This window comes from Trachypithecus francoisi, unplaced genomic scaffold (assembly GCF_009764315.1).
Source record: "Trachypithecus francoisi isolate TF-2019V2 unplaced genomic scaffold, Tfra_2.0 Lachesis_group5, whole genome shotgun sequence".
Taxonomy (NCBI): Eukaryota; Metazoa; Chordata; class Mammalia; order Primates; family Cercopithecidae; genus Trachypithecus; species Trachypithecus francoisi.
Genome location: NW_022681470.1, coordinates 126,393,925 through 126,420,089, shown reverse-complemented (window position 1 = coordinate 126,420,089; position 26,165 = coordinate 126,393,925). Strand labels below are relative to the sequence as shown.

The 26,165-nt window shown below is 41.4% G+C and overlaps 2 protein-coding genes across 2 annotated transcripts in view; one reads left to right on the top strand and one right to left on the bottom strand.

Moving 5' to 3' along the window:
- The window catches only part of ALG14 (ALG14 UDP-N-acetylglucosaminyltransferase subunit), a 256,165-nt gene that overhangs the window by 104,647 nt on the left and 125,353 nt on the right, over positions 1-26,165 (bottom strand). The gene's annotated exons all lie outside the window — the stretch shown is intronic.
- LOC117076255 (RWD domain-containing protein 3) overlaps positions 25,724-26,165 on the top strand; it is a 141,414-nt gene continuing 140,972 nt past the window's right edge. The window contains exon 1 of the mRNA XM_033199542.1: positions 25,724-25,794. The gene's annotated coding sequence lies outside the window, so the exon portion shown is untranslated. The remainder of the gene's footprint in view (positions 25,795-26,165) is intronic.

The following is a 26,165-nucleotide window of genomic DNA, read 5'->3' as shown; positions in this document are numbered from 1 at the left end:
AGAGGTCTAGTAGAGGAAATTGAGTCAGCAAAGAAGACGAAAAAGAAAAGGGGTGATAAGAGGAAAATTAGCAAAGAACGGTGTCCCCAAAAACCAAGGAAGGAAAATAATCAAAGAATGAGAGTGCAGTCAGCTATGTCACATGCTGTTGACAGGTGGGATCAGATATCTTGGGAACAAGTTAGTCACTGGAGATCTAAATAAGGTAGTGACGGAAGGTAGATGGAAATGAGAAGAGAGAATGGGACAAGAAAAAGAAAAAGAAAAAGAAAAAAAAAAAACAGTCTCCAGTTATTGCAAGTTTTTCTTTGAGGGGAATGGATAAATTGGGTGGGAGATGGAGGAGAATTTGGAATCGAGGAACCTTATTTTTTTAAGATGGGAGTTAATTGACATATTGATGTTAAAAAGAGCCGGTAGAGGAAAATTGGTGCAGGAGGGAAAAAGAATGAGCACAGGAACAAGTATCTTCAAAAGATGGAATGGTTGGAACCTGGAGCACAAGTGGAGAGGTTGGACTTTGACAGGAGGAACGACCCTCATTCCATCATAACAGAATGGAGAACAGGGATGAATGCAGATACAGGGATGTTTGTAGAATCTGTGGTGAGTCAATGAGAGTGTGGACAGTGTACAATGTGGGAAGCTTGAAGAAGAAGAAGGTATGAAATAATCATCTTAAAGAGTAATTGGCACACTCACCAGGACCAGTGTAGGGTTTCTGGGCAGATTATAATGCCCATTTGAGGCTTGTGATAGCAAATATAATGAGAAACCAGTCAGCATAATTTTATGTATTTTCCTACCAGTGGAAAAGGCAGATAGTTGGTGCGTTATGTTTTGACTGTGTCCTCCAAAAAGCATGTGTTTGAAATTTAACCTCCAGTGGAACTTTGTTGAATGGTGAGGCTTAATGGGAGGTGTTTAGTTCACGAGGGCTCCCCCTGATGAATGGAATAGTGCCATTATGAAAGGACTTGATGCTGCAAGTTCCATCTCTTGCTCTCTTCATGTTCTTTTGCCCTTCTACCTTCTGCCATGGAATGATTCCGTAAAAAGGCCCTCACCAACTGCCATCCTTGGATTTTGTACTTCCCAGCCTTCAGAACCATGAGGAATAAATTTCTGTTCATTATAAATTACCCAGTTTCAGGTATTCTGTTATAGTAGCACAAAACATACCACGACAGTTGACTAGAGTTGGAGTATTGATGGATGAATACAAAGGAGAGAGGAGACGCTCTTCAAGGGAGTGAGGTCTGTGGAATTTCATGTAATCCTAGTGGAAAATGAAGACAGGAGGGTGGGGGTGGGGGAGTGGATGAATAGTAGCATGGTAGTAAGATCTGTGGATTGGAGGCCCCCAGAAGATTGAAAAATTGCAATGAAAGAACTAGAGTAAGTGAACTATAGACATAGGAAATGGTGGTCAGAGAGTGGAATGCTTGAAGTGAATGTTGTTTTATCACCGGTAGTGGTATTTAGAGTATCACTGGGAATGGATGAAAAATATCACTGGATCCTGAAATCACTGAGGGTAGAGAGAAAAATAATTAGCTAGGAGCTCATGTGTTCAAAGAGTAAAAAATTGGAGAATGGTAGCAATGAAAAAGATCATTGGGTATGAGCTGGATATCTTCTATCTGTCTCTCCAGATTCATTCTCCATGCTTTCCCACTTCACTCAGTTCCATGTTAGCTGAGACTTAGGGACTAAATCAACAGGTTTCCTTGCCCTCTGATTCTGGTTGAGTGTGGCCAGTGAGGATCTTCAGCAGAAGATCTAATGGAGGGAAGGCTGTGTCCCAGAACTGAAGATTTCTGCTATTTTTGATATGGCCTTTTCTATACATATATTTTCTTCTGGGTCTCCACATTTCCTTTCTTTGTTCCTTCAGATCTAGGGGGTGGTACCAGCTCCACTGTTACTAGCCCTACGTTACTGCACCATCCCTTGTGCTTTCCCTACCACATTCACAGCTTTGTAAATAACCCCTTTATAACTCATCCTCAAATTGACCTAATACAAGTGTGCCATCTGTCTGCTATTGGGGATACAGATACTGACTGATACAAGATGATGCAACTACATGGCAAGAACTTCAAAGGAACTGGAGTTTTGAAAGGAGGAGGAGAGTGGTGTGGAAGCAGCAACAGAGAGAAAGAGGGATGCCCTCCCCACCACCTGTGGGAGTGAGAAACAAAAGGCTTCTATTTGAGAGACATACTGGGGAAGTGTGAGAGAGCAAGCCTTCAGCTTAAGAAGGGAAGTGAAGAAGACATTCAAAGAGAAGCTTAAGATAGAGGGAAAATTTGCAGGTTATATGTCAGGAGGCCCAAAAGGTGTTGTGAAAGGCTTTGAAGGGTGGTGTGGAGCAGAGCTTGGGTCAGATTGGGGCAACTATAGAGATAGGAATTAGGATGATAATGGATGATCTGAGAGGCTTCTGAGGATGTAAGTAAATAGGAATGTAGGCAGGCTTTCAATTCATTTTAGTTCAGTTCATATCTATTATATGCTGCACACTAAGCTAGGCACTGGGGGTACAGTGGTAAGGTAATAACAGTTAACACCCAAGCAGTGACTTAACAATGAGCCTGACTGTGTAAACTGCATGCCTCTTGACAGGGCCTCCTGGAGAAAAGTCATTCAACCTGTTCTTTTATGGGCTGCCTGGGAGTGTGGGCTGCTAAGGATCCTGGCAGCTAGGCCCCTTCCCACCAGAGTTCAACCATCGTCAATCTTAATAACGGCAGAAAAGTATAGATGAAAAAGAACGCTTTTATGCAACAACCAGGGACACCACTTTGGTCAGCATCATGCCTGTCCATGACAAGATAGGATAAAACTGGAAGGAATTTCTTAGTCTGGGTCAGAGACAGAACTGGGACCATGTGACCACCAGGAGTGATGGTTATACACTTTACTGTTAAAGATCATCTGGAAGACTGGGCAGGATGGGTAATAAAAATTGTCCCAGTACAACCCAAATAATCTTAGTATAGATTTTTTTTCCTTTTTAAATATACTAATATATATTTGAGTCACAACCTTTTCCTGGATGAAGCCACTACCTAGGACTCTTTGAATGCTAGTCCCTGAAGGCTAAGGCAACTATTTAATACTTACCATAATGAGCATTCATTGTGTACTTATTATATGCCAGGTACTCCAAACACGGATTAACTAATTAGACACTTCTGATACCCATTTGACAAATGAGGACACTGAGGTACAGAGAGATGATATCATTTGCTCTGGGTTACAAAGCCAGGAATTGGTAGAGTCAGGATTTAATCATAGTCAACCTGACTCTATAGCCCACACTTGTATCTTTTACATTATCATTAAAACTATTTATTGTAGGCTGGGTGCAGTGGCTCATGTCTGTAATCCCAGCACTTTGTGAGGCTGAGGCAGGCATCACTTGAGGCCAGGAGTTCAAGACCAGCTGGCCAACATAGTGAAACCCTGTGTCTACCAAAAATACAAAAATTAGCTGGACATGGTACTGCATGCCTGTAGTCCCAGCTACTAGGGTGGCTGAGGCATGAGAATCACTTGAACCCGGGAAGCAGAGGTTGCCATGATCAGAGATGGTGCCACTCTCCTCCAGCCTGGGTGACAGAGCAAGACTCTGTCTTAAAAACAAAAAACAAAAACAGCTGGGCTTGGTGGCTTACGCCTGTAATCCCAGCACTTTGGGAGGCCGAGGCGGGCGGATCACGAGGTCAGGAGATCAAGACCATCCTGGCTAACACGGTGAAACCCCGTCTCCACTAAAAATACAAAAAATTAGCTGGGCATGGTGGCAGGCGCCTGTAGTCCCAGCTATTTAGGAGGCTGAGGCAGGAGAATGGTGTGAACCTGGGAGGCGAAGGTTGCAGTGAGCCTAGATTGCGCCACTGCACTCTAGTCTGGGCCACAGAGCGAGACTCCGTCTCAAAAAAAATAAATAAAATAAAATAATAAAAGAAAAAATTATATATTTATACCAGCTACTGTGCTATATATTAAATAAAACAAGATAGAAATATTATTTACTATGTCTGATTTTTCATTTATAAAATTAATAGGAGGAAAATCATTTTTTTTTTTTTTTTTTTTTGAGACGGAGTCTTGCTGTGCCGCCCAGGCTGGAGTGCAGTGGCCGGCTCTCAGCTCACTGCAAGCTCCGCCTCCCGGGTTCACGCCATTCTCCTGTCTCAGCCTCCCGAGTAGCTAGGACTATAGGCGCCCGCCTCGTCGCCCGCTAGTTTTTTGTATTTTTTTAGTAGAGACGGGGTTTCACCGTATTAGCCAGGATGGTCTCGATCTCCTGACCTCGTGATCCGCCCGTCTCGGCCTCCCAAAGTGCTGGGATTACAGGCTTGAGCCACCGCGCCCGGCCGGAAAATCATTTTTTAAGTGGATTTTTTATTTCAGTCAAGCATTGCTTTTCCTTTTTCTTGCTTTTTCTCCAAGTACATTCAAAAAGGATTCTCTCGATAGATAGATGGATAGATTGACTCAAGCCTTGTTTAAGATGAATTTAGTGAAATTACTAGGACACCACAATTTTATTCTTTCTCTTTTTCACTTTATGTTGATTTATCCCAGATATGTCTTTTCAGACATTTATAAATCCCTTGCCCTAGCCTTGTACACCCCAAATGCCTCATCAGTTCCAAATTTAACAAAACATGAAAATATCATTCCCAGACTATCATGGGAAGCATCATTCATACCACATTATAATGTTTATTAATGACAACCACAATAATAGCAGCTTCTTTAATTTTCACATGACCGTTTTTTCAGTTTTTGACCTATAAGTAAAGTAAAGGCAATTATGTTTCTGCACTAAACATTGCTTATCTTTGAAATCTACTCAACTAATTTTCTCCTCAGCTGAGTCCTCCCTCCCCAAAAAGCCTGTGTCTGGCATCCTCATTAAGTTTTTATTTTCTCCTTCATTGTGTACATTGCCGTTTTTTCTCAAATTCTTTTCTGCTGCCACAGAGCTTTTTGTTTTTGATAGAAACACACAAATTGTGTCTCTTCATTTTTTTATGTATTCATTATTCCTTAACTTTATATGAAGAAAAAGCGTGACAAACCTACTGTAAAAATCATATGCATAAGAACGCATGCTGCCTACCATTTAGTAAGCATGTACGTACTTTCTCAACCACCTCTCACAACCATCCTATGGTCTTAAGTACTGTTATTATCTCCCTTTTGTAGGTGAGGAAATAGAGGTTTTACCGTGTTAAATGAACACTGCTGGTGGTTTGACTTAACTTCCTGTGGATGTACCATGGCCATCTAGTGACTTCAGGAATACAGTGATGTTGTTTAGGGGAATGTATTTAACAAAACACATTTCACAGTAAGAAGGAGGAGACAGCACAATGAAAATTACAGATATGCTACTTAAAGGTTAATATTATTTTCTCTTGGAAGTTTTGTGCAAATAACCAATAACACTTTACAACAGTAGAGAGATAGCTCTAGCTATGCCTCTTAACCTGGTTTCTTTTCAGCATTTCCATATCCTGTTCATCTTTCATCAACATTAGGCTGATGAAAAGGGTTGACTTTGTGAATCTTCCTGAATACCTTCTCAATTTGCTAACAAAACAGGTTTGTTAATTTACTGACAGACTTTTTTGATATAGATCTCAAGTGTCTTAGCTATTTTGCAAACTTAAGATTCCCATCTTCTCTAAGCCATCACTCCAGTGGGCTCTTTACTGATTATATTTGTGTGGGGTAAGTTGAAAGATAACCTAAATGAACCTGAGAAAGTCTTCACACTTTGTAACACTGGATTAATATTTGCATATGGAACTGTGGAATAACTGTGTCTTAACTTAGAAATGTAGAAGAATCTCTAATTTCCCTTTCTGAAAAGATGCTAATAATCTAAACAAACCCTTTTATGGTCAGTTTCCTACATCAATTATCCTTTCTTGAATCTTGAACCACTGACTCTGTCTCACTGTGTCTTTACTCTTAACCTATAAAACAAGCTCAAGTCTTTCCCATTAAAAAATAAAAGCAAAATCCATAAAACCCCTTCTCAGTCAGTCTGGCTCCGCAAAGCTCCTTTAAACTGTCAGACAGCCCAGCCACATTAAAATGGCACTCCAGTCTTTAACCACACCTTTTACCTCTTCGCCAGAGTGCCTTTCCACTCCTATTCTATTTTTGTGTAGTTGGACTATGTCATGGAACTGAAGCCTTCTACTGAGCACAGAGCAAAGTTATATTTCAGATGTTGAGAGGTGATCATTCTGAACATGTAGCCAGGCAGCCTTTTCTTGGTGAATTATATGGATGTTCCTGTCAGCATTGGAGGAAGCATGGCCCTCCCAATGACTCAGAAGTCATATATTGACACAGACTTGCCCTAGAATGACACTCTCCTGTGCATGCTGGATACCTCTATAATATACTGACCCAAAGAGAGTCTGAGAGCTGGGTTGAAAACTAACAGGAACAGATCCTTTCTCTGATAAAGCTTGCAAATAAATAGGGCATATTAGGTTTGTCCTACCTTGGCCAACCTTCCCTATCAGCTACCACTAGGTGGCTCTCCACTGATCTTTCTAAAGGGGTTGAGGAACCACTCAACAGGGGGATCTTCCAGACTTAGGCCTCACAAGGAGAACATTCTCTTTACTCCCCTGATGCCTTCTCTCATCCTTGCATTTCTTTCTTCCAAACCTCAGTCTGGTGGCCTTGTCTACCTCCTTCAGAAATATTCAAGCACTTCCCACCAAAAGACGTAGACGTTTCATTCCTTGGTTTATTCTTCTGTATCACAATGCCTAAGATTTCATCTGAGTGAGTACATCAGTAACTGGGGGTTTCAGAGGACTGTGAGCTCAAGCCTCATTAATAAGGTTGACGGTGAATCTGCCAATGGTGGTTGAATTCTACCAATGTGAGAAGTGAGCTATGTCACTTAGAATGTAAGCATTCATTTTAATAAAAAGCATTCAATTTCCTCAGAGACAACAAAATCTAATCCTTTCTCTGTGAAATAATATTTTTTCTTTTCTTTTCTTTTCTTTTTTTTTTTGAAACAGAGTCTCGCTCTGTCGCCCAAGCTGGAGTGCAGTGGCCGGATCTCAGCTCACTGCAAGCTCCGCCTCCCGGGTTCAGGTCTTTCTCCTGCCTCAGTCTCCCGAGTAGCTGGGACTACAGGTGCCTGTCACCTCGCCCGGTAGTTTTTTTTGTATTTTTTTAGTAGAGATGGGGTTTCACTGGGTTAGCCAGGATGGTCTTGATCTCCTGACCCCGTGATCCACCCATCTCGGCCTCCCAAAGTGCTGGGATTACAGGCTTGAGCCACTGCGCCCGGCTGAAATAATATTTTTTCTTAAAGGAATTTTGGCTTGATTATATAAGAACAAGAGATTCTTGCTTTCTCTACCACTTTGAAGAAATAGAGCCAACTTTAGAATTTGTTGACTCTGAGTCTCTTCTTATGTAAGTTTGGAATGGAAGGTGGGGGAAGGGACAGTTGAATATTCCAGTTTAGTCTGCCAAACAAAGGTGCCTGAAGTTTATAAGATTTACTATTGCTGATTCATATGCTTCTCCAGATGTATTGGTTTATTGACCCCTTCCACCTCAGTTAATGTTCTGAAAGGGTAGGGCTTTGCCCAAACTCCAGCTGTGGCTAAGGTGTTTTCTGGTCTTCTTCATCTCTACACCCAGTTTGGACCCCTGACTCTCCAGGGAACAAGCTATCTATCTCATGCAGAAGTGGCAGTTACTGACTGTGAGAGTGGAGATAGAGGCCCCAAGATCTCATTATTCTGAGGCCCCAAGATCTCATTATTCTAAGTTTTAACCAACACATTCAAGAGAAGTTCCGAACTTTGAGGAAACTTTTCCAACCTAAGATACAGAGCACTCTTGTTTTTCCAGCTGTTCAAGATGCATTTCTTTTCTTTTTTGAGGCGGTTCTTCTTCTCTCTTACCCAGGCTGGAGTGCAGTAGCATGATTATAGCTCACTGCAGCCTTGAACTCCTGGGATCAAGTGATCCTCCCACCTCAGCCCTCTGAGTAGGTGTGACTACATGTGCATGCCACCATGCTTCACTAATATTTTATTCTTTTGTAGAGACATGGTCTCACCATGTTGCCCAGCCTGGCTAATCTTTTAACAAAATTGTTTTTGTAGAGACAGGGTCTCACCACGTTGCCCAGGCTGGTCTCAAACTCCTGGCCTCAAGGGATCCTCCCACCTCGGCCTCCCAAAGGTCTGGATTACAGGTATGAGCCACTGTATCCAGCCAAGATGTGCACTATATGTATGCTGGGCAGTAGAAGACCTGTGGACAACCATAGTCTTTTGGACTCTGTTGGGGCTTAGAAAACAATGCCCTGAAATGTGGTACTTTGGCATGCCTAGTCCTTTGAATTAAAGAAAATTGAAACGCTTTGGAAATAAGACTCAGAACCAAGGTCTCTCTCTGACCTTTCCCTGCCCTTTGTCTCTGGGATCCTGTTTCTTTCTGAAGCACAGGGAGGGATTCTGTCTCTGAAATTTCCTTATCTGACTAGCGAAGTTTCTTTACAAAAGAAATGCAATAGTCTTAAGACCCCCTCCCCAGGAATTTTATCAAATAACCAGGAAAGAGGCTGGGCTCCATGGCTCACGCCTGTAATCCCAGCACTTTGGGAGGCCAAGGCGGATGGATCATCTGGGGTCGGGAGTTCGAGACCTGCCTGACCAACATGGAGAAACCCCGTCTCCATTAAAAATACAAAATTAGCCAGGCATGGTGGCACATGCCTGTAATCCAAGGTACTTGGGAGGCTGAGGCAGGAGAACCACTTGAACCCAGGAGGTGGAGGTGTTGGTGAGCCAAGATGGGGCCAATGCACTCCAGCTTGGGCAACAAAGAGTAAAACTCCGTCTCAAAGAAAAAAAAAAAAAAAAATTAAAAAATAACCAGGAAAGATCACCACTAGATTAAAAAAAGAGACTGGGCATCTTTGCCATGCCCAGACAGACTTTTCATTTATCCTTCTGAGGGCAGCTCCAAGAGGTTTTCTGGCAGAATTTATCTGTACAATAAGACAACCTTTGTACACAGTGAAGTTCTGCCCCTTACCTTCTGGCCACCTCTCCCAGAGTTCGGAGGAAATTTATTCCAGGCCATTATTTTTTGACCTCATTCATTTCCACTACACCCCCACTCCCCATCTCCTCCTCCCCTAGAAAGAAAGGTATATAAGCATCTGGACTTCACTGAGTTCTTGGGTAACCACACTCCTGTGATTTCCCCCACCTCCATTCCCCAGCTGGTTAAATAAACTGTGTATACCTTTTTCTCCTATTAATCTGCCTGTTGTCAGTTCAGTTTTCAGCAAACCTTCAGAGGGCAAAGAGGAAGAGTTCCTTCTTTGACCTTACAACCTACTACTGCTACCCCAGCTCAGCCCCCCGAGAGTGGTACTCATACAAATGGAATTAGTCATTGCTAGTTGTCATCTTGACTGTCTGTTTCTTTCTGTTCTTAAGTCAGTGTTCTGAAAAAAGACCAGGCTACACTTGCTGTCTCATTTTTCCTTGTTCTTTCATTTCCCAATTAACTGATATGTAACTTCTACCATAATTATTCTCTAATAACATCTGTATTTTCAAGTCCAAAGAATATTGCCTTTTTAAAAAAATTATTATTTTATTATTTTTTTCTTTCCACAATAAGACATCTGAAAGCAAGAATATTTCCTTTTCTTATCTTTCTTGTCTTCTCTTAGCCAACTGAATAAAACCTTCTTTTTTTGACATTTTTTTGTTCTGTTGACTTTTTTCTTTTCTTTTAGACAAGCATGTTGACATTGACACAGTATACCATTTTCTCTGATTCTCCTCATACCACTATTGTTCTATCTTGATAGCCTTCTTAGGTCTTTTTTTTTCTATCTACTTTTCTAAAAATTATAAAAACAAAACAAAACTGTTGATTGAACACAGTGGCTCACACCTGTAATCCCAACACTTTGGCGGGGGCAGAGGCAGAAGGATTGCTTAAGGCCAGGAGTTCAAGACCAGCCTGGGTAACATAGTGAGATCCCATCTCTACAATACAATTTTAAAAAATTATATCTAGGTGCCGGTGTGGTGGCTCATGCCTGTAATCCCAGCACTTTGGGAGGCCGAAGCAGGTGGATCACCTGAGGTAGGGAGTTCAAGACCAGCCTGACCAACATGGAGAAACCTGGTCTCTACTAAAAATACAAAATTAGCTGGGGTGGTGGCGCATGCCTGTAATCCCAGCTATTCGGGAGGTGAGGCAGGAGAATCGCTTGAACCTGGGAGGCGGAGGTTGTGGTAAAGCAAGATCGTGCCATTGCACTCCAGCCTGGGCAAAAAGAGCGAAACTGTCTCAAAAAAAAAAAAAAATTATATCTAGGCCTGGTGGCACATCCCTGTAGTCCCAGCTACTCGGGAGGCTGAGGTGGGAGAATCACTTGAGCCCAGGAGTTCGAGGCTGCAGTGAGCTATGGTAGTTCCACTGTACCCTAGCTTGGGTGACAGAGTGAGATCCTGTCTCTTAAAAAATAAACAAATAAAACTTTTATTTATCAAATACATTCAGATAAGTACTTGAAATCATAAAATGGAAACTTGGGTACCCACCAGCTAGATTTTGCCATATGTTTTTTTTCAGGCTCTCACTTTCTTTTCTCCTAATAAACTTATTTATCCCCTTTTGGTCTTTGCATTTCTAAGGATTCTTAGCCATGAGTATCTTTCCTTTTTACTTTTTGTGGCAGATTAATAGTTGTCCCCTGAAAACTGTTCTCCCCTTCTTGCTGGTCATGTGTTCACTAAGCTGGCAACTACATTTCTTATCCTTCTCTGCAGTGAGGAGTGGTTTTGTGAGTAGGTGCTTGCCAGTGAAATATAACTAGGAGCAATGAATACAACTTTTGCCTTACTTTGTTAAAGGAAGATGGCTTGCCTTGGACTGCTTTCTTTCTCTTTCATGGACATGTCTGTGACCAGCTATGATGATGAAGATGAGGAAGACATCCTCCAAGAGGGTGGAACAACAAGATGGAAGGAACCTGGATCCTCTATGACCTGAATTTTGGGAAGGCAAACCTAGAACAGAACTGCTCTTCTAGTCTAGGCCTGGCTGTTAGGTGAGAGGAAGAGAAACATCTATTCTTTTATGTCACTGGATTCTGGGATCTCTTAGCCTTTACTCTAACTAATACAGAAATTGATACTTGGAAATGGAAAAGTTCTAAAATCCAAAAACAATACTGCCTAAACAGTCAGAAAATTGGCAGTGAGGAAACAGACCTCTCAGGCTGGGAAACTGTTGATCCTTGTTATGCTGTGATAAAACATTTGGTAAAAATTTTACCTATTTAACTTGGAAGGCTGATGATGTTCTTTTGTAGTGGAATTCTAGGGGAGGCATTTGGAAAGGACTGGAATATAGATGTATAATGGTTTCTCTTTGCTGCATTTAGCAAGGTTTTTCAAGAAAGTAATGAGCTCACATAAGAAATAATGGGTTTGCAAGCAGGATGGAAGAAAGTAAAGAATGTGCACCCTATGGCCACACCACCCAGAATGTGCCCGATCGTGCCTGGTTTTGGAAGAATTTATAGAATATTGGGGTCTCACAGTATTGGAAAGTTCAATTATTTCTATAGTCCAAACAGGATATTGGAATGTTGTTCAGAGACTTTCTTCAAGTCCTCTCATTAAGATTCTTCAGCCAAAGATCTAGCCTTGCAGCAAATATCAGGTTAAGGGAGTTGCCCTCACTTATTTTTAAGATTATTTTAAAATAGCCACCATTAAAACAATGAAAAGATGAATGGGTAGATGATAGGAACTAGAGAATGAGCAAATTTAAGAGGTAGATTGAAAAATAACTTGGATTGTAGTTCCTGGTGAAGCAGGAAATTTTCCCTGACTGCTTCGTGGGTAGGACCTGGAGTGTGGGCACTGGGGCTAGCCAGCCACTTCTCCACTAGCAGGAGTAAACTCCACTCACTTGAACCCATTATGCTCAGCCCCTCATGAGAGGGAGCATGCAGGTGAGCAGGTGTAGGAGCTGGGGTGAGTGCTTTTGGGTGCTGGCAGGAGCAAAACTCTGTGCAGGCCCCGTGGCAGTGTCTAGTGGGCAGCACCTGAAACCCCAGAGGGTGTGTGTTACAGTGCTCTTTTAGCTGTGCTGTCTGAGGATGGCTTAAGTGTTAAACAGCTTAGTGGGCCCTCTGCCTTTTTGCATGAGGTGGTTGCTCTCCATAAGCAAGGGCAGAGGGTCGATGTGACAGCCTTTAGGGTCCGCACCTTTGGCACCCAAGCTCTTGTTTCGCATCCAGGAAAAATCAGGTTGCGTGAACGAATTGAAGGGTGGTGAATGCAGAGAATTTTATTGCCAATGAAAGTGGCTCTTAGAGGGAAGGGGAGCTGGAAAAGGGATGGAATGGGAAGTTGATCTTCCCCTGGAGTCCAGCCATTCCCTGTCAGACTCCTCTCCAAAGCCACACCAACAAGCTGTCCCTTTGAAGTCAAGCTGCTTCTCTCTGATGTCCAGCTGCTTCTTCTTTTCTCTTCTCTCTGCTGGTGGAGCCTGGGGTTTTTATGGGTATGGGATGGGGGTGGGGCAGGCCATGGGTAGTTTTTGAAAAGGCAGCATTTGAGTAGGAAAACAGGAATGCACGTTCCCTCTTTGGGCCATGGTTCCAGGCTTGGGGGTAGGACCCTCACCAGGGACCTGCCCTCTTCTGCCCAGAATTTCCCTGCCTCCTGTCCCTATCACTGGTACATGTAATGGATGGGTGACAAATGGCAGAGAAGCCTACAAGTCCCCCCATGGTTTCATTTTTCATAATTTCCAAAAATATTAAATGAAAAGTTACAGAAATAGACAATTCATAAGTTTTTAATTGTACACCCTTGTAAGTAGCATGATGAAATCTTGTGCTATCACAGCCATCCCTCCTGGAAGGTGAATCCTGCCTTCGTACAGCATGTCCATGCTGTATATGCTACCCAACTATTTGTCATTTAGTAGCTCTCCCAGTTATGATCCTCTGTTTTAGTACGGCAGTGCTTGTGTTCATTATTTTACTTAATAATAGCCCCAAAGCACAAGATTAGTGATGCTGGCTATTCAGATATCACAGAGAAGCCATAAAGTGCTTCCTTTTAATAAAAAGGCAAAAGTTCTCAATTTAATAAAGAAAGAAAAAAATTGTATGCTGAGACTATTAAGAAAGATCTACAGTAAGAATGAATCTTCTGTCCATGAAATTGTGAAGAAGGAAAAAAATTCATGTTAGTTTTGTTGTGGCACCTCAACTTGCAAAAGTTACAGCCACAATGTGTGATTAGTGTCTTGTTATAATGAAAAAGGCATTAAATTTGTGGGTGACAGACATGAACATCTAAACATGTTCTGATCGATGGCAATGGGGTTCAGTACCATTGTGGTTTCAGGCATCCACTGAGTGTCTTGGGACAGACATATCCTAGGCCAATAAGTGGGGACTACTGTACTACATTTTTGTTTGTTTGTTTTTGAGATGGAGTCTTGCTCTGTCGCCCAGGTTAGAGTACAGTGGCGCTACCTTGGCTCACTGCAATTTCTGTCTCCTGGGTTCAAGCGAGTCTTGTGCCTCAGCCTCCCGAGTAGCTGGGATTCCAGGTGAGTGCCACTATGCCCAGCTACTTTTTGTATTTTTAGTAGAGACAGGGTTTCCCCATGTTGGACAGGCTGATCTTGAACTCCTGACCTCAGGTGATCTGCCCACCTCGGCCTCCCAAAGTGCTGGGATTACAGGCGTGAGTCACCACACCCGGCCTTGTACTAAGTTTTTAAAGAAATTCTATTGCTAAAGAAACCACAAATCTGACTTGGAAATGCCAGTCATTGTTCATATCCTAAGGCAGTCTCTAGGAAAACATATTCTCCAACATCCACTTCAATTTTTAACCTGAAGAATAAGGCACAAGGAAGAACCCCCCAGAGGGGTAAACCCAGGGGCCCAGATGAGGTTAATCAAGGAATTTATTTCATGGCCAGTGGAGAGATTTCTGCTTGGAAAGAAAACAAACAAACCGGCCGGGCGCGGTGGCTCAAGCCTGTAATCCCAGCACTTTGGGAGGCCGAGACGGGTGGATCACGAGGTCAGGAGATCGAGACCATCCTGGCTAACACGGTGAAACCCCGTCTCTACTAAAAAATACAAAAAACTAGCCGGGCGAGGTGGCGAGCGCCTGTAGTCCCAGCTACTCCGGAGGCTGAGGCAGGAGAATGGCGTAAACCCGGGAGGCGGAGCTTGCAGTGAGCTGAGATCCGGCCACTGCACTCCAGCCCGGGCTAGAGCAAGACTCCGTCTCAAAAAAAAAAAAAAAGAAAACAAACAAACCAACAGGCAATTAAGGACTACTGATTGTTTTCAGGTTTCCATTCTTTTATTTTTCAAATGGAAGTTTTTATTGTGGTTAATTCTGTTTCTGTTCTAACTTTGCATATTGGGTTGAAAGTGGGGATTGAGTATCTTTCTTTTATGTTATGGGTCATCAGACTGTAAGTAGCCATATCTGGATGTATCAGAGCAGGCTGTACTTCCCACAGAGGTACTGACCTTGAGCTGGCTGCAGAAAGTGGATAAGACCACAGGCAGAGAGGGAGATTGAGCTGTATGTAAATAAGAGTCCACTCAGATATTTGGGTGTCCCAAGGGATTGACTCTATCTCTTTGTTAGCCTTCACCTTAATGTAATGCAGTGTTATCGGGAGTACCGATCTGTTTATTCAGAAACCTGTTACCTGCATATTGACAATTCTGAAATTCGTATGTCCAACCAGGATTCTCTTCTATGTTCTAGACCCATATATGTTATCCAAATACTGGATACCTTTGCATGAATTTACCACAGGAGAGACCTCAACTACAACATGTCCCAAACTGAAATTATTTCCTTTTACCTTAACCACGTATGTCTTCTGTGCTAGATTGCAATAAATAGTCATAATCTTGTCCCATCCCTTTATATATGCCCCTGTGCAATGTGACTTTTCTGTTTTTCTCATTAAGAGATGGACTCCAGATCTCTACTTCATTGTGTCTGTGTTGGCCTATGACTTGTTTTGACCAAAAAATGCATAAAAATAATGATATGGGAATTTTGAGCCTGGACCTTAAGAAGCCTTGCTCTCAGTCTCTTGGAAAGTTCCTGTCATCATGTGAAGAAACTTGGGCTAAGCACACCCCTTTTTTCTGATACAAGGTCTCACTCTGTCACCCAGGTTGGAGTGCATTGGTGCCAACATGGCTCACTGCAGCCTCAACCTCTGTGGCTCAAGCAATCCTCCCACCTCAGCTTCCCAAGTAGTTGGGACTACAAGTGCATGCCATCACACCTGGCTAATTACATTTTTTTTTTTTTGGTAGAGATGGAATCTCACTGTTTCCCAGGCTGGTCACTAACTTCTGGGCTCAAGTGATCCTCCTACCTTGGTCTCCCAAGGTGTTGGGATTACACCATGCCTGGCTGGCTAGCTTCTTTGAGGATAAGAGTCTACATGGAGAAAGATGCCCAACTGACTTCCAGCACCAACTTGCGAGGCCCAGTGAGATCTCTTGTACCATAATTATTAATAATTTTTAAATGGCAACAACAGAATAATAAACCCTTCCAAGTGAGTGCTCTATGCCACTGCACAGGTTAGACATCTGTGAACTGGTCTTGATCATCAGAGAGGTTATTTGGACCATCAAGACCCCACCAACCTTCCAGGTGACTGTGACCACATGAGTGAGCTCAGGTGAAACCAGCAGAAGAACCTCCCAGCTAAATCCAGCCCAAATACTGACCCACAGAATTGTTAACCGATAAACGATTGTTGTTTTAAACCACTAAGTTTTGTGATCATTTGTTAGGCAGCAATAAATAACTAAAACTTACTTACTCCCTTATCTCCTATCCTGGATAATTAAAGCCTGAATCATTTAACTTCACCCATCCTATGAGGCCTGAGGAATTCTTCAGGCTTTCTACTTACTTGTGCATCCATGAGTATGAGTTGTGGAGTCAGACTGCACGAGTTTAAATTCTAGCTCCTCTTCTAATGACCTTGAATGCATTATTTGTGCCTGTATTTCGTCGTCTGTAAAATGAAGATAACCTTATCTTTCTTATTAGGGTCTGTGAAGGTTAAATCACGTAACAAATGAACAGCACTTAGCACGGTGACTATGCTTAATAAATGTCAGGATTGCCTTGGATCCAATCATGCTGTACATAAGATTCAGAATGAAACTTGCAGGAGTACTACGGAAGACTGCTGGGATCACACAGGAAGTTTTCAAGGAGGTCAAAAACAGACATGGTCCTACAGAAACTACCAATTAGTGTAAATGACAAACTTGCGCTCTGGAGTCAGACTTTCTACCTTCATATATCAGCTCTGCCACTTGTTCTGTTTCTTGGCACTTTACTTAACCTCTTTCTTTTTTTCTTTCTTTCTTTTTTTTTTTTTTTTTTGAGACAGAGTGTTGCTCCGTTGCCCAGTCTGGAGTCCAGTTGCGTGATCTTGGCTCACAGCAACTTACACCTCCTGGGTTCAAGCAATTCTCCTGCCTCAGCCTCCCAAGTAGCTGGGATTACAGGTGCCCGCCACCATGCCCAGCTAATTTTTGGTATTTTTAGTGGAGACGGGGTTTTTACCGTGTTACCAGGATGGTCTCAATCTCCTGACCTCGTGATCCGACTGCCTTGGCCTCCCAAAGTGCTGGGATTACAGGTGTGAGCCACTGCGGGCGGCACCTCTTTAGGTCTTAATTATGTATACTGTAAAATGGGAATAATAAAAGGAAATCCCTCATAGTATTATTGTGATGATTAAGTGAGGACTAAATTATTAAGTCGTGTAGGCTTGCCACATGGAATATTCACGCTACATGATATTTGAAAAGTGAGTATTGGTCAAAAAGGCAAAGCAAAATTGCTTTAAGAGAAAAATTACCAAACATAAAGTACACTGTATACAAGACTGCAAACAAGATTTGACGTAAGCGATCAGGAGCCAAAGGGAAGATAAACAACTTAAGTTTAGAGAGGAAGGCAGACGTGAAACCATTCAAAACTTTAGTCATTGCATCAGAAAGTATCGGAGTTGTGTTTCCTCAATCTCTCTGCAAGCTACAGCAGCAAAGCAGAAGGTACACTAGCAGCAGGCTTTGGATTGTAGGTAACAGTTAAAGCAGTTAAAGTAGGTTCAGTTAGGTAACAGTTAAAGTAGGTAACAGTTCACTAGGTAACAGTTAAAGTAGGTTCTTCTCTACCACTTAGCCAGTCAAGTTTTAAATAGAGGAGTGACATTTAGAAAGAGTACCTTGACAACAACTGGAGAACAGAAAGAGCAGGACAGAAGGTCCACTGCCTGTTTTTGTAAATAAAGGTTTATTGGAACATAACCCTTGTATTGAATCATTCATGTATTGGCTATTGCTGTTTCCCGGCTTTAAGTGTAGAGTTGAGTAACTGTCACCATCTGGCCCACAAAGCCTGACCTATTCTTTAAGAAGTTATTTGCTGATCCCAAGGAGACTGTTGCGGTAACCTGGGGTAAGACAAGGGTGGATAGCTTTGGGGAAGGGACAGTAAGAATTTTGGAAAGGCAAACCTATAGATTGTGCCAAATAGTCAATGTCTCTGAGGAAAACATGACCCACATATCAGTTGGGATCATCTGTTTTGTTTTTAAACTAGATAATATTGACTCAAGCCCCTATTACACAACTGTTATACAGTATTTCATGAAGTATCCTGCCAATTTTCCAGACATTTGATTTCAGTACTACCTCTGGTCCCCGCTAATGGGTTCAGTTTATGGACTATTTTGCTGGACTCTAGGTGTGCTATCTCCTTTCTGCTCCTTTTTGATCTAGCATTGCAACTCGGCCCCATCCTGTGATTTCTTCATTTACCTCACCACCACCTCCCCTCACGCCATGTGTGTGTCTTGCAGAGGTATGGGAATTTAAGGGTAGTGGAAAGCCTACTGAAAATTTGGAAGAAATAAGGGGAGTTAAAGAAATGCAAGTAACTTAGAATATTACACAATTTAAAAAAGCATTTTAGGCATACCATGAAGATACTCTGCCATCCCTTTCTTTTCACTCTTTCTCATCTCTTCTGTCTTGTCCCCAACTCCTTCTACATCCCCAAGTTAATTTCTTTTTCTTCTCCTTAAAAATGTTTTTTTTCTTGATACATAATAGATATACATATTTTCAGGGTATATGTGATAATTTGATACCTTTGTACACTTTGTAAAGATCAAGTCAGTGTAATTAAGATGTCCATCACCTTAAATATTTGCCTTCATGCTAAAAATTCAAATTATTCTCTTATAGCTATTTTAGAATATACAATAGATTATTGTAAACTGTAGCCACACTACTGATTCCAAATTAATTTCTGATATAGAACAGTCCCTCTTCTTATCCTATCTCTTACTAACCCAAGTTTTCAAGGCACACCATATATATATAATGACGCACGATGTTTTCCTCTGAGAAGAATTCTACTGCCAGCTATGAGAGAAATGGTTTAATTTCACTCTAGTAGCAAGGTTTCTTGGACCACAATGAGATACTGGTTTGGATCAAAAAACATGTAATCCAACTCATCCAGCTGGAGGAGCCAGGAAAGGAGGTAGTCCAAGATGGGAGTAATGAAGTAGGGAAACCCAGATCACTTCCACAGGAGTAGTGTAAATACCTAAGAGGTGTGTGTGAGGTTGTAAATGAGAGAGGAGGCCAGGAATCAGGAACAGAGGAAATCAAACAAAGGAATTTTATTGTAGACTCTTGCCCCCTTTTGAAAGGAGATGGTGTGGTAACTTTTATATATATTCCACTTAATAGAGTATTAGACACACTGTAGGGACACAAGAAATATTTGATAAACAGAACTCTTCATGCCATTCCTGAAATCTAGTTCTCTTTGTGCTCCTGGGGCTTTGCTCTTTTGATATAGGTCAATTTACTGCACCTGAAAAAATCAAGCAGCATTAGTTTTATTTCTAAACGACCTAAGCAAAAGAGTATCAGTAAGTGTATCTAATGTGTTCTTCCTTCAAATAGATGGAAACTAGCTCTCGATAGATTTGTATCATAACATTAATAACCATACACAATGTTACCACCATCATTTATTGAATGCTGACTAGATCTGGTACCGTATGTCAGATCTATATAGCACAACGGTCTGTGTACTCTCATTTAGGCCTCATAATAGACCTATTATTACATTCATTTTACAGATGAGAAGATTCTGGCTCAAACAGGTTCTCTTTCCTAAGGTCATAATAACTGGTGGTTTGTCTCACTTCAATACTCTTGATCTCAATAACACTAGTCCTGGCTGCCTCATAACTGGTTGCCCTGCTCCATTTCTAAACCTTCATTCTCCTTATTCTCTTGCTTAAAATCCTTCATTTTTTCCTCATCTCCTCCAGGGCAGAGTCTACGTAATTCGGTGTAGCATAGTTTATTTTTCATAATCCTTGACCACTTTAGTGGCCTTAGCTTCTCCTGCTGTTTCCATAAATGCATACTGAGTTCCAAACATTTGTGGTTCCTAGGGGACAGGCCCAGCTCCTCCATGCTTCCGTGGTTTCTCATGTTCTCACTCATTCTGTGGTATTCTTCCTCCCCATCTGCCTGGGCTTCAACACCAGAGACCCAAGTTCTAATAAATCTCTTTTTTGAGATCTCTTAGTCTCTCTGGATTTTGATTCTCCTGTTAGAAAAATTGAGATGATCTTTCCTCAGTTTGGAAACAGGTTATCTGTAATGAATTGTGGTCTTGCGTCTCAGTGGCTGTATCATTTTGGGAAAGTTGCTAGGCTTCTCTAAGCCTCAGGTTTTTTTCTAGAACAGGATAGGCTGGGTACAGTGGCTCACACCTGTAATCCCAGCACTTTGGGAGTCCTAGGCAGGCGGATCACCTGAGGTCAGGAGTTCAAGATCAGCCTGACCAACATGGAGAAACCCCATCTCTCTAAATACAAAATTAGCTGGGTGTGGTAGTGCATGCCTGTAATCCCAGCTACTCGGGAGGCTAAGGCAGGAGAATAACTTGGAGCAGAGGTTGTGGTGAGCCAAGATCGCGCCATTGCACTCCAGCCTGGGCAACAAGAGTGAAACTCTGTCTCAAAAAAAAAAAAAAAGAATAGGGTAATAATGTTTCTTTAGAATAGTGCCTGACGCATAGTAAGTATTATCTTATTATCACTATCTGGTCAGGTGCGGTGGCTTACGCCTATAATCCTAGCACTTCGGGAGGCTGAGGGGGGCAAATCACTTGAGTCCAGGGGTTTGAGACCAGCCTGGGCGACATGGTGAAACCCTCTCTCTACTAAGTTAGAAATGATTCATTATTATATGGATCTTGCACAAACTAAATAAGAAAAACATGATCTGGGATAATAGTTATTACCACATTGTGCTTCCTTAGGGATTACCTGCTCACCTTTTAAGATTCAGCTCAAATTCGCATTTATAATGCCTTTCTGTATGCATTCTGTACACTCTACACATAGTCATTTTGTCAATTGTGCTAAAAAAAGCCTCTAATTTTATGTATTATATCACGTGTAGTTATTTGTTTAAGTCCTCATTTTCTCTGCTAGTCTGGACTCCTTGAGGACAGGAATTATTTTATTATTCATCCAAAGTTAGCATAAATAGGTATTTAATACACTTTGGTTGATTGCACATATACATTCATTAATATACAAGAATGAGCCTCAAGGAACTTATAGTTACTACAATGACGATGATGACAATGATGATGTAATGTTTATTGAGCATAATTTGCTCTACACTGTCCTAAACTCTTGGCACTCATTAACTTATTCAATTCTCACCAACTCTATTAGGTATTATCCCCATGAAAGTGTTTTTTTTTTTTTTAATTATAAAATATTATTATCACTATTTGGTCAGGCATGGTGGCTCACGCCTACAATCTCAGCACTTTGGGAGGCTGAGGCAGGCAAATCACTTGAGGCCGGGAGTTTGAGACCAGCCTGGGCAACATGGTGAAACCCCCTCTCTACTAAAAATACAAAAAATATAAAAATTAGCTGGGCATGGTAGCACAGGCCATGGTCCCCGCTACTTGGGAGGCTGAGGTGGGAGGATCGCTTGAGCCTGGACAACAGAGTGAGACCTCATCTCAAAAAACTATGCATATGCATATATATACACATATAGAATCAATAAATTCACAAAACATAAAAAAACTTATTACTATTTTACAGATAAAGTAACAGGCTCAGAGAAGTTAAGTAACACACTCAAAGTCATATAGCTAGGAAAAGGTATACAAAAAATTTATGCTTCAGTAGAAAATCCTGCATTGCTGGCTGGGTGCAGTGGCTCACGCCTGTAATCCCAGCACTTTGGGAGGCTGAGGCAGGCAGATCACCTGAGGTCAGGAGTTCGAGACCAGCCTGGCCAACATGGTAAAACCCCGTCTCTACTAAAAATAAAAAAATTAGCTGGACATGGTGGTGCATGCCTGTAATCCCAGCTACTCCGGAGGCTAAGGCATGAGAATCACTTGAACCCAGGAGGCAGAGGTTGCAGTGAGCCGAGATCGTGCCACCACTCCAGCCTGGGCAACAGAGTGAGACTCTGCCTCGAAAAATAATAATAAAAAAAAAAAAGAAAAAGAAAATTCCACATTGCTTAGACAGCACCTTCCAGATCATCTGATTCCTGACTTTAATTGTCTTTGAGCCATTTTACAACTCAGTATAAATATGTCTTTTTCAGATTTGCTTAAAAACAGATTGTGACATCTGCCTGATTCCCTCACTGAATTAGTTAAATAAAATCTTTGACATTATTTTCTTTTCTATCTGTATCAGTCATGATTTTGGCTTTTTCTGAAAATTATCTTTTAAGAAAGATATAACTGAAGTGCAACCCCAATTCTGACTTCAAGGCCCATTTATACAACTCAAAGGTCTCCAACTTTTTTTTTTTTTTGAGATGGAGTCTTGCTCTGTTGCCCAGGTTAGAGTGCAGTGGTACAATCTTGGCTCACTGCAACCTCTGCCTCCCAGGTTCAAGTGATTCTCCTGCCTCAGCCTCCCAAGTAGCTAGGATTACAGGCGCCCACCACCATGCCCGGCTAATTTTTGTATTTTTAGTAGAGACAAGGGTTTCACCATCTTGGCCAGGCTGGTCTTGAACTCCTGACTTCGTGATCCACCTGCCTCAGCCTCCCAAAGTGCTGGGATTATAGGTGTGTGCCACCGCGCCTGGCCTAGGTCTCCAACTTTATGTGCACTTTACTGGGGAGCTTCTTTTCATTTTTATTTTATTTATTTAAAATAGAGAAAGAGTCTTGCTCTGTCATCCAAGGTAGAGTACAGTGGTGTGATCATAGCCTACTGCAGTCTCAAACTCACTGCAGTCTCAGCCTCCCAAGTAGCTGGGACTACAGGTACATGCCATTGTGCCTAATTAACATGTGTGTGTGTGTGTGTGTGTGTGTGTATGTGTGTGTGTGTGTGTATAGTTTGTACAGATGGAGTCTTGCTATGTTGCTCAGGCTGGTCTCAAACTCCTGACATTAAGAGATCTTCCCTCCTCAGCCTCCCTAGGTGTTGGGAGCCATTGTGCCCAGCCAGGAGCTTCTTTTTACTGTGTTCTACCTCAAGAGACTCTGATTTAGAAGGTTTTTGGTTTTGTTTTTGTATTTTTAACATGACTCCAGTTATTCTGTTATAGGTGGTCTGAAAAACACTGCTTTGAACAACTCTATGATACTGCTTTCCTGGTAGGAGAAATAAAGTACCTGTACAAAGCAAGCTATAAATTTTCTCAAACTCTCAAAGGAGAAAAGAGGGAGAGAGAAATTCTCAGCCTTAACTAGGAAAGTTTTGACAAGAAAAGATGTGAGGAAAAGACAATGTGTGTTGGGGGCAACATGAGATGGACTTCACGGTAGGTAAGAACCTGCAGTAGGCAGAAGTGAACTGAGCAAAAGGTTAATTGCAAAATTTAGAGCTAAGAATCAAAGCAGAAAAGCCTGTTATGTTCTCAGGTTCAAGGAATTATCAAAACTTTGAGACAAAAAGCTCAAGGGCTAGGGGAATGCAGCAAGAACTAATTGAGAAATGAGAGCAAAAACAGCGAATAAAGTAGTATATGTATACATATTTGCAGAACTTCTTTTAGCAAGAGTATTTGTTTGGAAGAACTACTTTTTTTAACTTTTTTTTTTTTATGAGATTGAGTCTTACTTTGTTGCTCAGGCTGGAGTGCAGTGGCACGATCTTGGCTCACTGCAACCTTTGCCTCCCAGGTTCAAGTGATTCTCCTGCCTCAGCCTCCCGAGTAGCTGAGATTACAGGCATGCACCACCATGCCTGTCTAATTTTTGTATTTTTAGTAGAGACAGGGTTTCACCATGTTGGCTGGGCTGGTCTTCAATTGCTGACCTCAGGTGATACACCCGCCTCAGCCACCCAAAGTGCTGGGATTACAGACGTGAGCCACTGCACCTGGCCAGAAGAACTCCTTCAGGTAGGCAGTGAAACTCCACTGGATTTAATTAACAGAAGATGTTTCTTCAACTCCTATGTAAGAAAGAAGAGAGATTGGAAGATAGAGCTGGTAGAAGTTCTACTTAACTTCTCAGGAACCCCCTACTCTTATGTAAAGTTGAGGAGAATCATGAAATGTTTAGAGATAATTTCCTATAGAAACTAGAGGAAGGGCTGAATTCTGGTTCAGAGAGATGAAGGAGTAAGAAGGATCTCAGTGAGTTATTTTTATATTGACTTTCTTATAGAATGATTGGGCTTTACTGTTGTAATGGTACAAGCCAAAGAAGACCAAAATGATTAAAATCGCATCTAAATTATTTAGGAGACATGATTTTGAACTTCAGCTCTGTTTGTTCATCCCATCCCCTACAAATCAATATTTGTATTGAAATTTGTATTGAAATTTGACAGTGGTGTATTTAGCTATTGGTTATGGTTTTTTATTTCCCAAGAATGTCTTGTATGACTAGCAGTTATAATTTACACAATTGTTTCCAAAGTTTCCCATAATACTCTTACAATGTGCATTATCTGTTAAGCGAATTAATAATTTGTATTAAGACAAAGTGAACTGAAATCAAGTTCATTTCACCTCTATGTTGATGCATTAAGAGGATGACTTTCTCTTTTTGTATTAATAAAACACTGTGTGCCTAAAACAGTGTTAAAAAGCCAAATGCTGATAGATTTTTAAATATCTGGTAGAGGATTTTATCAACAAACCAGAGGGCTTTGTAGGAGCCATAAAAGGGGAGGCAAAGCAGCCCTTTACATCACCTGGCTATATTTTATTAACTTTAGGTAATTGCTCAGGATAAAGAAGGAGGGGAAACACATCATTCTCTCTAGAATGTAGATTATCAGGTAAGACTCTCCTTCAGCCACAGAACTTTGAGCTTCCTAAGCAAATTCCTTGACAAGCTGAGAATAGTGGGAACATATAGATAGCACCCACCTTGCAGGGTAAATGTAAGTTGCAAAGGTGTACAGATGCTCCTTTACTTAGGATGGTGTCATGATTAGGTATGTTAAACCCATCATAAATGGAAAATACACTTAAGTCAAAAATGGGTTTAACATACCTAATCTACTGAACATCATAGCTTAGCCCAGCCTACTTTAAATGTGCTCAGAACATTTTTAGCATGGCTCACACCAGAAATCCCAGCACTTTGGGAAGCTGAGGTGGGTGAATTGCCGGAGCTCAGGAGTTCGAGACCAGCCTGGCCAACATGGCGAAACTCCATCTCTACAAAAAATACAAAAAATTAGCTGGGCATGGTGGAGTGCACCTGTAGTCCCAGCTACTTGGGAGGCTGAGGCAGGCGTGGATTGATTGATCCCAGATGGTCAAGACTGCCGTGAGCCCTGATCATGTCACTGCACTCCAGCTTGTGTGGCAGAGTGAGACTCTGACTCAATAATAATAATAATAATAATACTAATACTTTCAGTACAGTATTCAATACATTATACAAGATATTCAGTACTTTATTATAAAATAGGCTTTGTGTTAGATGATTTCACCCAGCATCGGGAGAGGGTATAATTGTACCACATATCACGAGCCTGGGAAAAGATCGACTTTACAATGCAGTGAAACACTTTCGGTAGAAGAATCTTGAAGGAATGCCTTTCACTGCATTATAAAGTCAAAAAATCGTTAAGCTGGACTATTGTAAGTCAGGGACTATCTGCATAAGACATATTTATTGAAAATAAATCCCCTAAAATATCCTTTTCCCTAAAACTAGATTGTCTTCAGGTAACTGATAATCCAGGTGTATTCAGTGATTTCACTCTCAGAACATTTGTGAGACTTAGAATTGTACTTTGGACTTTAATCTACCATAATGTTGCCTCCTCCATGGGTGGTGGGTTTTGATAATTAGGCACTTGTCCAGAAAAGTTGGATTTTGGATGAATATATTACTTCATTTGTTTCTAAATTCATAAAATATTATTTTTTATTGGTGGCAGCAATAGAGACTAATTAGAAAGAACAAGTGCAGAAAGAAGACTACTACAAAGAGGACTAGTTTGGAGGCAGTTGTTCTAGTGCAGACACTGAATGCTTCTGTGGGACCAGGAAGAAGTCAATGATGACTCCCAGGTCTTCCTGATGGCTTGGTGGATCTTGTAGCCATGTGGAGAGATAGAGAATCACTGTAGGTAATATTCCATTTGAGAACTTGTTATTGAGAAAGGCTCAAATTCTGAAAACCTCAATTTCTATCCATAAATGTTAAGAGGTAAAGTGAGTTTCTTACCTGTAACAAAAGAAACAATTTCAATGCTAAAAAATTCTGACATTTACTTCAACTTCATTTGAATTTGATATGTTTGTGAAGTTACCTGGTATTTTCTACTTACCACAGAGAATTTTAAAATCTGAGACTTTAAACATAATTTTCCTTATTGAAAATAAATCCCCATAAAATGTCCTTTCCCCTAAAACTAGATTGTTTCCTTTTTTAAAATCAAAAAAGGGCCAGGTGTGGTGGCTCACGCTTGTAATCCTAGCACTTTGGGAGGCCGAGGCA